Here is a 12,328-nt window from a genome sequence, read left to right on the forward strand (position 1 = left end):
GGACAAGGGTCTCTTCAAATTGGGAGAGGCCGTGATGCACTGCCTGCCTCCAGGCTGAACGGTCAGATGTCAGGGTTTCCCATCTGTTGAGGTCTATTCCTAAGGCCTTCAGATCCTTGTATCGCAGCTGTGGTCTCCCTCTGTGGCAATTTCCCTGCACTAATTCTCCATACAGGAGATCCTTTGGAATCCGACCATCAACCATTCTCATGACGTGCCCAAGCCAAAGTAGATGTCGCTGTTTCAGTAATGTATACATGCTGAATATTCCAGCTCATTCTAGGACTACTCTGTTTGGAACTTTGTCCTGTCAGGTAATGCCAAAAATCCGTCAGAGGCAACGCATATGGAAGGTGTTCAGCTTCCTCTCCTGCCGTGCACAAAGGGTCCAGGACCCTTAGTTTAGGGTTGTTTTATACATGGAAGGGGGTGGAGGCAAAGGAGCACTTGCGCATGCTCATGTGCCTCTTGCTGCCACTGCCACCCTCCAACGCCACTGCTGGGGCTCACCTCCAGCTCATGTCATCCTCACCTTGTTCCTTCTGGTGGCGGCAGCAGCAGCAGGAGGTGGAGGCAAAGGAGCACTCACATGCGCTTGGGCACCTCTTGCTGCTGCTCCCGCATTGACTCCTCCAGTGCTCCCTTTGGGCCGGGGACAAGGTGGTGATGATGTGAGCTGGAGGTGAGCCCTGGCAGTCACAATGGAGGAGGTGATTGGGCGGCGAAGGCAGCAGCAGCAGGAGAGATGGAGGTGGAGGAGCAGTTGCCCATTAACTGCTCCTCTACCTCCATCAAGGATCAAAATTAGGGGGTTGTCTTATACATTGGGGGGTTGTATACTCCGTAAAATACGGTATTAGTATTAGCATTACAAACCAAAGAAAAATTGTTTTTCTTTTTTTAAGTGATGTAGCACCTGAGTGATAATCTACAGAATCTTTTGAACAATTCACTTCCCCTGCCCCTCCGCAAAGAAGCAGAAGAAGTGTTCAATTTTTTGATATCCTGAAATGGCTTGCTTTTTAAGCCATGCCATGATATAGGAAATTGCAATCAGAAGGAAGCTGGAAAGGCTTGCTTTTGGTCCATTCTCAGCAATCACACACACCAAAAACAGACGAAAACAGAGTGATCCTACCTGCACCAAAAATGGGGGCTCAGAAAGTTAGGGGTAGGAATGCTCTAGGGATAGATTTGTTCACTCCAATTATTATGTCATTGATCACTGGGGGGAAAAAGGGAGCAAACCAACCCATCCCTGCAGCAGACCAAACAGTGGAACAAATGGACATCTGATTGAGCCCCAAGATAAATGTGCTTAGGTGGCATAGAGTGTGGTAGTTTGTACAGTGGTGCCTCACTTAAGGAGCGCCCCGTTTAACGATGAATCCGCATAACAATTTGTTTTTTGCGATAGCAAAAGCGATCGCATTGTGATGTTTTCAATGGCTAAAAATCACTTTGCGATGATTAAGTGTTTTGCTTATCGATTTTCGCATTGCGATGTTTAAAAAACAGCTGATCGGCGGTTCCAAACTGGCCACCAGAAAAAATGGCCACCCACTGTGTTTTCACGACCTTTCCTCGCTTACCAGGCAGCGAAAATGGCGGCCAGATGGAGGATTTTCGCATAACGGTGAGCTTTAATGGGGTTTAATGCGTTCCTATGGGCTTTTTCGTTCCATATAGTGATGATTCCGGATAGCAACGATTTTCCTGGAACAGATTATCGTTGCTGTGCGGGGCACCACTGTAGTTCATTTTTCAGTAGAGAGCATAATCAAAAAATTATCAGTACAACCCTTTCATGTTTCATTTCATAAATATGTCAAAAGGTACAGTTTTATATTTTATAGACCAATTAAGTTAGGAACAAAGCTGTATACATTGCTAAAGTAGCAGAATAAACTTGGATTTGATAGGAAGATGATTATTCCATAATTATACATTCAGTTCTTCTCATCACCAACAAATTTTCTCCTCTTTTCTTCCCCTCTCCAGGGAAAAATGGGAAAGCTGGCTTTTTAACCTGTGACTTAAAATTTCTAGAAATTCTGCATCTCTTCCACCTGGACCTTAGAATTGTCTTTCTTTACTTTGTTCCACAGCAAGGAGATTTTTCTTTTTCCAATTCTGACCAGTTCTTGTTCACCTTTACTCAGAAGTTGTTCTGGTTATAAATTGTTGCTCATTGTTGGGGCAAATGTTGCACATGAAATATATCTTCATGGGTTATTTGCATTCAGATCAAAGCAGCAGTTATTCTAAGTGTGTACACTGTTGCTTTGTTTATTAAACTTTCCTCTAATGGGAGCACTTTATCTTTGGCTACAAAGCTTAATCAAGGTTTGCAATCTACAGCAGGAGCTTAGCGGCCAAGCTCTGCAAAATTCTGTTCTGTAAACATAATGCAGCAAATGAGAAATGAAAAGATTGCCAGCAACCATTTGAAGAGAATGCTAAGCTAATCACAATGATGAATTCGTTTCCTATAGCAAATTACTTAGGTCTAAATGGCAACTCACAATATTTGATGTTTCAGGCAAAACAACCTGATACATTTTGTAGTTCACGGACTACAGTTAAATCAAAGAATCTTCTTATGTACAATTTATTTGTTAGTACCGGAACATAGGGGCCACCATCAAAAAGGCACAATTCCTGGTATTCACCATTTTGACCTCCCTTGGATTCTGGGAGTTGTAGTCTAGTCTACCTTGTCTAGGCTCTGTGATATTACATACATGTCCCATAACTACTAGGAGAATTCCTGTGAAAATCAATGAAATTTGAGCAGGTATGTGCAGGTCTGCACTGTAATTTTAATATTTGACTCCCCCCCCCCCTTTCTTTTTCTTTTTCAGGCAGCTATTGGAGAGATACAAGCACAGTTTACAGATATATTTTTACAAGAATAATTTGTTAGCAAAAATGTGGGAGTGAAGTAGAATGTTGAATATTCTTCAGGCAAAAATTATGATTACATTTTCCCCCAAGAGAGTGCACTGTGACAGGTTGGATAGCTTAATTAACACTTCAAAGGCTTTGCCTTGTACTTTATTCTGTATATACTCTGTACTGTATGTATTTTTTAAAAAACTCTGCAGACGTACATCTGGGAACAGATGACTCTGATATTCTATCAGCACCAGCAGTTGGGTCCAACAAAAGACACTTTTTGAATATTGCAGAATTAGATATGATGATGCAATTTTCCTTAAACAAATAAAAAAATAGTATGATGACAGTGTTCCTGGTTTGAATTTTCAACCAAGCACGCCATCTCAGTGAGTTGTGTTAATGGCAGCTTAAGGTAAAAGCCCATAATTCACTGAAGAGTAACACAGCAATTCTATGGAGGTCTCTGGGGGATGAGGTAGACCGTAGCAGATGGAACACCTTTCCCAACGCTGTGTTATGTTCACACTTGCCGAGGCAGAAGGCAGTGGAGCCGACTTTTCCCTTTTTATATTTTAAATGGTCTCTATTTGCTCAATTAGCTGTCTATCCAGTCTTTCCACTGATCATCTTAAAGAAGACTGAATGACTACTGCCATGGATTGTGGAAAAAGCTCTCCTTTTTTTTTTCCCTTCCTTATCTGCGAAAATAACACTACTGATTTATCCTCTCTGTATTAAGTAAAGAATTGTCTTCCTTTTCTGTTAATGTCATTCTCTTCCTTTGTTAACCCAAAAGTAACAGCCCACCTGTGAGACTTTCCCTAAGGACTAGTAGAAATCTAACCAAGGGGGACAGGCTGGAAGAGAAGGGAGAAAACCGACAGTCAGCACATACGTATTCCCAACACTGTAACTGAAATACAGCGGTAGTGGAATCTGGAACAAGAAAACAATGTTCAAGTGCCTGCAATGCAAAAGAGGTCTGGTTTGCAGACCAGCAAGACTTTGCATAAAACAAGAGGTTTGACTTGCAGATGGCGATGATTTCCTTGGTCTCCAAGCTGCTGTACTGTGGCAAAGTGATGAAAGAGAAAGGAAATCTGAAACTACGGTGAAAGCCTGGAAAAAAGTGGTATGGAGCTGAATTCTGAGTTGTACCTTGGGAACCTGTTGAATGATCAGAGACGGCAGCTCAAGAGGTACAGGACAGAGCTAAGCTGTATTTTGCAGCTTAAAGGTATTGCACTGAGTCTTACTCCCTAATTAGACTTCCTTAGGATGGAGCTATGCTTTTAGATGCTTGGCGGATTCATCATCAGATTGACAACAGTTGCATTTGCCCCCTCCTTCCTTTGTTTTGCCCCAGCCTTATGTTCTCTGTCCCACACACTTCTGGAACATAGCAGGCCCTTGAGTGAGATCCTTTCCAAAATGGCTCAAGATTTCATGTCTTCCATGATGAAGATGGGGCTGTCCCAAAGTGTATCTGCTCCCACTCATGCTGCAGAGCCCGCTTTAGACCTGGTTTTCTGTACTGGGGTAGATTTCAGCAATATGGGTCTGGAAGGACTCTCTGTCGTTCTATTGTCATGGACAGATCATCATCTGGTGGGATTTAGACACACTGGAACTCAGAGCCTCTGCAGGGGTGGGGGACTCATTAAGATGATCTGCCCCGGGAGGCTGATGGATCCAAATGGTTTCCTGACGGCTCTTGGGGAGTTTCCTCTTGCCTTGGTAGACGATTTTGTTGAAGCCCTGGTTGATCTCTGGAATAGGAAAATGGCCAGGGCTATTGACACAACCACTCCTAATCATCCCCTCTCATATAGTAGAACCAAACTGCTGCCCTGGTTTACTAGGGAGCTGATGGTGATGAAACAAATGGGATGGAGACTAGAATGATGATGGCAGAAAACTCAGAGTAAATCCAACTGAACACAGTCTGGAGCCCATTGGAAAGCCTATTCCGTGGCAGTGGCGGAGGCAAATAAGTCATTCTTTGCTGCCACCATTGCATCTGCACAGAGTCGCCAAGCAGATCTCTCCCATGTGGTCAAGAGCCTGCTATATCATGGCCCACAGGAAGATAGTGTCGACCGCACTGTAACTCGTGGAAAATTTGCACAGCACTTTGCAGGCAAAATCATTTAGATACACTCTGGCTTGGATGCTGTAGTTAATAAAAGTCCTGTAGATGTAATTGTGACTCCTGCTTGTTCTGTGTTGATGGATAAGTTTCAGTTTCAGGAGCCTGATGATGTGGACAAGACCCCTGGAGAGGTGAAGGCTACCACTTGTCCGCTGGACCCTTGCCTTTCCTGGCTTCTAAAAGCTGCCAGAGAGGGACTGGCTGAGCGGATCCAAGGGGTAGTGAATGCCTCCTTGCAGCAGGGTAGGATCCCAGCTTGCTTCAAGGAGGCAGTAGTAAGACCCTTATTGGAAAAAAAAACCCTTCCTTGGACCCCACAATACTGGATAATTACCGTACAGGCCAGTCTCTGATATCTCATTCTTGGGCAATCAGCTAGCGCGGGTTGTGGCTTCTCAGCTCCAGGAGTTCCTGGATGAGACCCCTGATCTAGATCCATTTCAATTTAGCTTCAGACCTGTTTATGGGACTGAGACTACTCTGGTCACCTAGGTCGATGATCTACGCCAAGGTGAGTGTGTCCCTGTTGGTTCTGCTGGACCTCTCACTGGCTTTTGATACCGTCAACCATGGTATCCTTCTGGGCCATCTCTTCTGGATGGGACTTGGAGGCATTGTTTTACAGTGACTCTGGTCCTTCCTGGAGGGGAGAACCCAGTGGGTGGCACTGGGGAACTCCTTGGCCATTGGCCTGTGGCATCTCTCAGTGATCTGTTTTGTCCCCTATGCTGTTTAACATCTAAATGAAACCACTGGAAGAGGTTGTCTGGAGTTTTGGTGTTTGGTTTCACCAACATACTGATGACATCCAACTTTACCTCTCCTTTGCATCTAAATCCAAGGAAGCTGTTTCAGCTCTAGATCTGTACCTGGTGTCAGTAATGGACTGGATGAGGGCAAATAAACTGAAACGTAATCCAGACAAGGCAGATGGGCTCCTGGTTGGTTGCCAAACAAGGAGTAGGGTTGCAGCCTGTGCTGGATGGGGTTACACTCCCTCTGAAAACACAGGTGCACTGCTTGCAGGGCGTTGTTCCTGGAGTCATCTCTAAACCTAGATGCCCAGGTTTCAAGAAATGGCCAGGAATACCTTTGCACATTTAAAACTAGTGTGCCAGCTATTTCTTGAGAGATCTGGCCATAGTGACACATGATCTAGTTACACCTTGGCTGGATTACTGTAATGCACTCTACATGGGGCCGCCTTTGGAAAGTGTTTGGAAACTCCAGAGGGTCCAAAATGCCACAACCAGATTGCTAACTATGGCTAGCTACAAGGAACATATAACTCCCCTGTTGCAGCAGCTCCACTGGCTGATGATCCATTTCTGGGCACAAGTCAAAGTGCTTGTTTTAACCTATAAAGCCCTAAACGGCTTTGGCCCAAGCTGTCTAAAAGACCACATCTCTCTCTATGAGCGTGTCTGCGTATCAAGATAATCAGGAGAGGCCTTTCTCTTGGTCCAGCCACCCTCACAGGTACGCTTGGTGGAGTAATGGGAGAGGGCCTTCTCCGTGGCTGTTCCCAGACTGTGGAACTCCTTCCCACAGGAGACCAGACTGGCCCCTTCATTGCTGCCCTTCCACAAGCAGGCAGGCTTATCCTTAGTAACTGATGGTCTGAAAGGGGTTTTTATGGGTTGTTGTGCTCTGTGGTTTTAAATGTGTTTTAATATTGATTTTATTTACTGCTTTTAACATTTTACTTGTTCAGTTCTTTTTTAAATATTTGTATACTTACAGTTTTTAGCCTTTGAATATTGTCTTTTTAATGATGTAAAATGCCCAAGGCATTTTACATCATTAAAAAGACAATATTCAAAGGCTAAAAACTGTAAGTATACAAATATTTAAAAAAGAACTGAACAAGTAAAATGTTAAAAGCAGTAAATAAAATCAATATTAAAAGAGAGAGAGAGAGAGAGAGAGAGAGAGAGAGAGAGACAGACAGACAGACAGACAGACAGACAGACAGGCAGGCAGGCAGGCAGGCAGGCAGGCAGGCAGGCAGACAGGCAGGCAGACAGACTAACCAATCTCTGGGACCAAAAATGTTCTCCAATGATTGGAGTTTGCCTGCATATTATCCATGGAGGTAGGTAAGCATCTTTGGTAGCTCTGTCTAGTTACTAAACGCAGGCACTTAAAGGCTCATTTCATTAGTGCAGAATGCCCTGCTATATATTTCTTCAGCTCTTCAGCTCTCATTCTATTTCAGTATACCTTGCATGGAATGTCACAACCTTGATTTGATCCTCAGGGTGTTGTTTTGTTATAAATATTTAACATTTAACACTTATGTACCTGTTTATGCATGCAACTATTCTTGCAAATTTTTGTTGACAAAGCAGAGGCAGTAATTCAGATGTTTTATTTACCTTAATAAAGTGGTGTTCCATTTCCTCTTAATTAGAGCATTGTTATCCACAGTCTTACTGAGTGCAAAAACTGATCTGAAAGGGGAAGAGGAGGGAAGGGCAGGGAAAAGGCCTTTTCTTATTGCCCGGCATCTTGATATTTACCAAGAGTTAATTTGTTGTTCACAGGGAAAAACAACTAGCAAACGGCAGTGTCTCAGTTATTTCATCAAAGTCACATTTATGGGTGTGTGTAGCTGATTTACAAAAAGTATATATCAATTATTCATTTGCAAAGTTGGTGAAAATATTAAGAAAGAGGAAAGCAAGAAAACAGGATGTGGTTGAAAGAATTACCTTTGAACTGCAGAGCTGGAAGGGACCCTATGGGCCAAGTGCAGCCCTTGTCAAGGAGGCACAGTGGGGAATTGAACTCCCAACCTCTGTCTCTACAACCAGAGACCTAAGCCACAGAGCTATCCAGCAGAGCCCCAGTATGGGTCTGGGTATGAGTCTGGGTATGGGTATGACTACAGGACAGGATAAACCAATGATAAATCCATGCATTAGGTATCGAGTTCAACTGTTTCATAATCATCTGACTCAGAAAGTGATCTGTTCCTCCTGCCAAACTCTGCCTGCCCATGACATCATAAAGGCATGCCCCTTTGGCATCACAAGGATCTAACCCTGCCCCTTCTCAAGATTTTGGCTGTGAAATATCAGGGAATGGGAGGCTGATCTATCAATCCTACTTATTAGCTTTAAAGAGTCTGTTTTAGTTGAATTGTGGCCTTGATTTTTCTACAAAACTTGCGATAAAGAGAAGAATAAATATTTCTTCACGTACAAAATAAAGTAGATGGATTTTCCATTCTGAACTTTACAAGAGTTATCTAAGGAGGGGGATCGGGTTCAGGAGCTTGGATACGTTCCTGTATAACGCAAACTAAAATTTGTCAGGATATTATGACCCACAATGTAGAATTTACTCTTTTGTACATGAACCAAAGTTTGCTAACAGGCACCCACCTTAAAACAGGTGAGCAGCCACAGAGTCATCACATGAAGCTCATGAAATCCACGAACTGTATATCAGACACGAGGTAATGTCTGGGAGAAGACCTTAGGTGATGTGCCCGGTGATTGGTTGTTCAAACTATAGAAGGCATACACACTATGGTGATGTGTGGAATATTGTGTTGGAGAGTTGCTGCACGAAGTGCTGTTCATTTATTTACTGAAAGTGTATTATTGAGTCTGCTGACCGATGTACAGTACATAGTTCTGTTGTACATAGTCTGTAAATACACTGCCGGTGAAGGAACCTACTGTCTCTATGAGTCTCTTTGCTGTCAACCTGGAAGACTGACTTGTATCGGAACCATCTCTCACATCCCCGATCTTGACAAAATCCACCGTGGATTTCCTCACTCCCCTGAAATCAGAGTCACCAGCCCCCATGAGTTTAAATCTATTGCCACTTCTAAGTTATTCAGTTCAAAAGGTAACAATTACTTCATTTTCAAGCCAGCTTCACCTCTTAGCTTGCAAATAAGGCACTCTCAACTCAGCTACAAACATCACAATGAGAATCTTAAGTGCTGTCATAAGCTGAGTGCAGAGCCTTGTCCAGGAGTAAAACTTCACAGTTGCAGGAAATCTATAAATATGGATTGCACAGTTTCACCCGAAGGAAGCAAGTGGGGAAAACATTGACATGGATTTATGAAGCAGGTTCTCTCCTGGTCGTTTTGCCTTCAGTAGTGCTTCGCTTGACGACTTTAATTCGTTCCAACGAAATTGCTGTAGAGCGAAAACGTCATAAAGCGAAATAAAAAAGCCCATTGAAATGCATTGAAAACTGTTCAATGCGTTCCAGCGGGCTGAATACCTGCTCGACCAGCGAAGATCCTCCATATGGTGGCCATTTTCGGGTGCCTGTTAAGCAAAAAATGCCTCCTAAAAACAGCGGGGAGCCATTTTCAGCAGCCGGCGGCCATTGTGAAAACCCGACGATCAGCTGTTTTGATTGTTGTAATGCGAAGAATTGGTTCCCTAAGCAGGGAACCAATCATCGCAAAGCGAAAAAAACCATTAAAACATTGTTTTGCTATTGCAATTGCGATAGCAAAAACATTGCCGTGAAGCGGATTTGTCATTATACGGGGTAATTGTTAAGCCGAGCATGACTGTATTTCCATAACAGAAGGAATAGGATACTCTCCTTTCATCACTAGGAATGAAATGAGGTTGAGCTGGTAGTTTGATTGGCTATTGTTCATGGAAATGGGGGGAGGGGAGATGTGCCGTCCTTTGCATCAGGCAGCAAAATTTGGGGGTATAGCCCTGGTCCCAGCAACATCACATACATGCTAGTCTCCTTCCCTCCCTTACCAGGCACCAGCTTCAGGGCCTCCAGCAAGCTCCTGGGCTTTGTGGCTTCATTTTGAGAATATTATTTCGAAGGCTCTGGAGGCATAGCAAGCTTACCAGCAGCGATCATATACAGTACAAGAGCTGCAGCTTGAAGGTATGGAAAGAATAATGAAAATTAGCATTTGCAAAAGTCATTGGGGAATAGCTTTGACCAACTAAAACGTTACACTATTGTACAGTATAAGCTTTTGATTCTCCGGAGGTCTTCATCAGGCTAAGTGGCAGTAAAAAACAAAAAAAGGGATGTTGGATGAAATGAGTGCAAAAAAAAAGGGGTGGGGAGGGAGAATGTTCTAGTTAGTTGGTATTTAATCTACTTTAGAGCTTGGGAGTGTGACTTTTGAAAACTACAGATCCCAAAATCCCCCAGTGTGGCCAGCATGAGTGGGAGAGATACTGGAAGTTGCAGCCCAGTCATTTCCCCTAGCTCTGGTCTTTTGCCTTTGGAAAAAATGAGACCCAATAGCAAACCAGGAGGGCATTAGAAGATACTGTTCAAGGTGGGTGACGTCTCTTGGCATATTCCAAGGACCATCTGTTGACTGGCACCCATCTCTGTTTGCTCTTGCAGAGAAGAGCAGACTATAATGAGTTTGATCCAGCAATCTGAACTATTCTCTTTTGCTCAACAAATATTTGCAGATTTTGTAGAATGAAGGCCCTTTCCAAGTCAGAATAAAAAGCCATGCAATATCCAGCCTGGGGGTGGATTGGAAGGCTTTTTCGTAATGGGAATGCTACAGTTATTATAGGAAATGTGTTTCATGTTATGGCATGCATGATAATGATCATAAAAGTAACTGTTTCAGTTAGAGTCAGGAGGTTTGGAAGTTTTGGAAGAGCTGAAAGGACAATGTGAAAATGATGCCCGTGTACTCATTTGCACACTTTATTTATCTATTGTTCTTAAGGTCAAATTGGACATTAAGAGGAATGCATATTCTTCCAATTAACTTGTTTTGCCTCCCCTAACACAACACACCTCTCCAATCAGGCTCTCAAATTCAGCCCTTCCTGTGACAAATTACAAAACAGTGCATGCTAAATGCAAGATGCATTGGTGAGGAAAATGCTATGAAAAACAGATGTCTTTCATCACTTGCAGGAACACCTCTGCAAAAAATTCTGAAAAACATATTGGCTAGTTTGATTCAGAGGCTATTCAAATGCACACAACTATTGAGAGTCTGGTGACAACATGGGGATTTGCCTTATATCAGGTCAGATATTTCGTCCATCTTGTTCACTATACTGTAGTCACTACTTGAGGAGTGGGGGGAGGGATTAGAGCCATGGGCAATCTGTGGGTCGAGTTAAAGTGAAAAGTAGACAGAGCCACCCCTTTTTTCTGCATATACAAACACACACACACAACTGGACTGCTGAAGCAGAGCACTTCATTTTAACTTTGCTTTTAAAAAAAAGCAAAGTGTGCTGCTTATGTACAGCCCCATAGCACTTAAAGTACTCTCTGGGTAGTTTACAATTTAATTATACAGGTTACACATTGCTCCCATCAGCAAGCTGGGTACTCAGCTTACCAACTTTGAAAGTCTGGAAGGCTGAGTGAACCTCAAGCCGGCTACCTGGGATTGAACCCAGGCCATGAACAGAATATTGGCTGCATTACTGCAATGTAACCATTGTGCCAAGAGACTCCTCAATTATGCTATGTAGTACTGGGGATCCATTGACTAAGCAAGGTGGCCATGGTACCTGGCTACTTCATAATGAGATCACAGTCCATCCTGGACATGTGACCACTGGTCATTTCCAGTGACCATCGTACAATGTTAAGTTCTTGCTCCTAGAACATCCCAGTGGGGAAAAACAGATGCGTGTTCTATCACACATTGGAGGTTAGTCATACTGCAATCTGATCATTGAAATGACACACACCTTATCCTGCCATAATATGTGAAATTACAGGAGAAAGTGTGTTTTCCCCCCTCCATGCTGGGGAAAAAAAAATATAAGAGACCCATAGTTAGAGACCCACTAAGATTTTGTTGCAATCTTTAAAAATATTTGGATATACGTTTCTCATTGTGGCAGCACAGCTGTAGTGAGTGATAACATATCCCTTCATTCTACAGTGATTGGATTTTCACCTTCCACTTCTATTCATAGTTCTGATTCAAAGGGTGGGGAAGGGGCCTCAGCTGTGAGAAGATACAGCAGGAAATGTGATGTTTAGAACATAATCTATGGTAGTCCAGCTCGCCCTGGATACTCATCTAAAGAAGTGAGGAGAGTGTGACATGTGGACCTTCTTAGGAAGTAAAACTGCCATTCTATGAACACACATCCCAGATTAAATTCTGTGCACATTTAATAGGAAGTAAATCAAACTGAACACAGTTTATTACTTCTGAATAAACACAGGATTGTATTCAGATTCTTGTTAAATCTACAGGGTATTACGTTTTGGTAACCATGCCTAGGATTATAAGAAGTATGAATATTAGGCAGACAAATC

The sequence above is a fragment of the Pogona vitticeps genome, chromosome 4, assembly GCF_051106095.1.
Source record: "Pogona vitticeps strain Pit_001003342236 chromosome 4, PviZW2.1, whole genome shotgun sequence".
Taxonomy (NCBI): domain Eukaryota; kingdom Metazoa; phylum Chordata; class Lepidosauria; order Squamata; family Agamidae; genus Pogona; species Pogona vitticeps.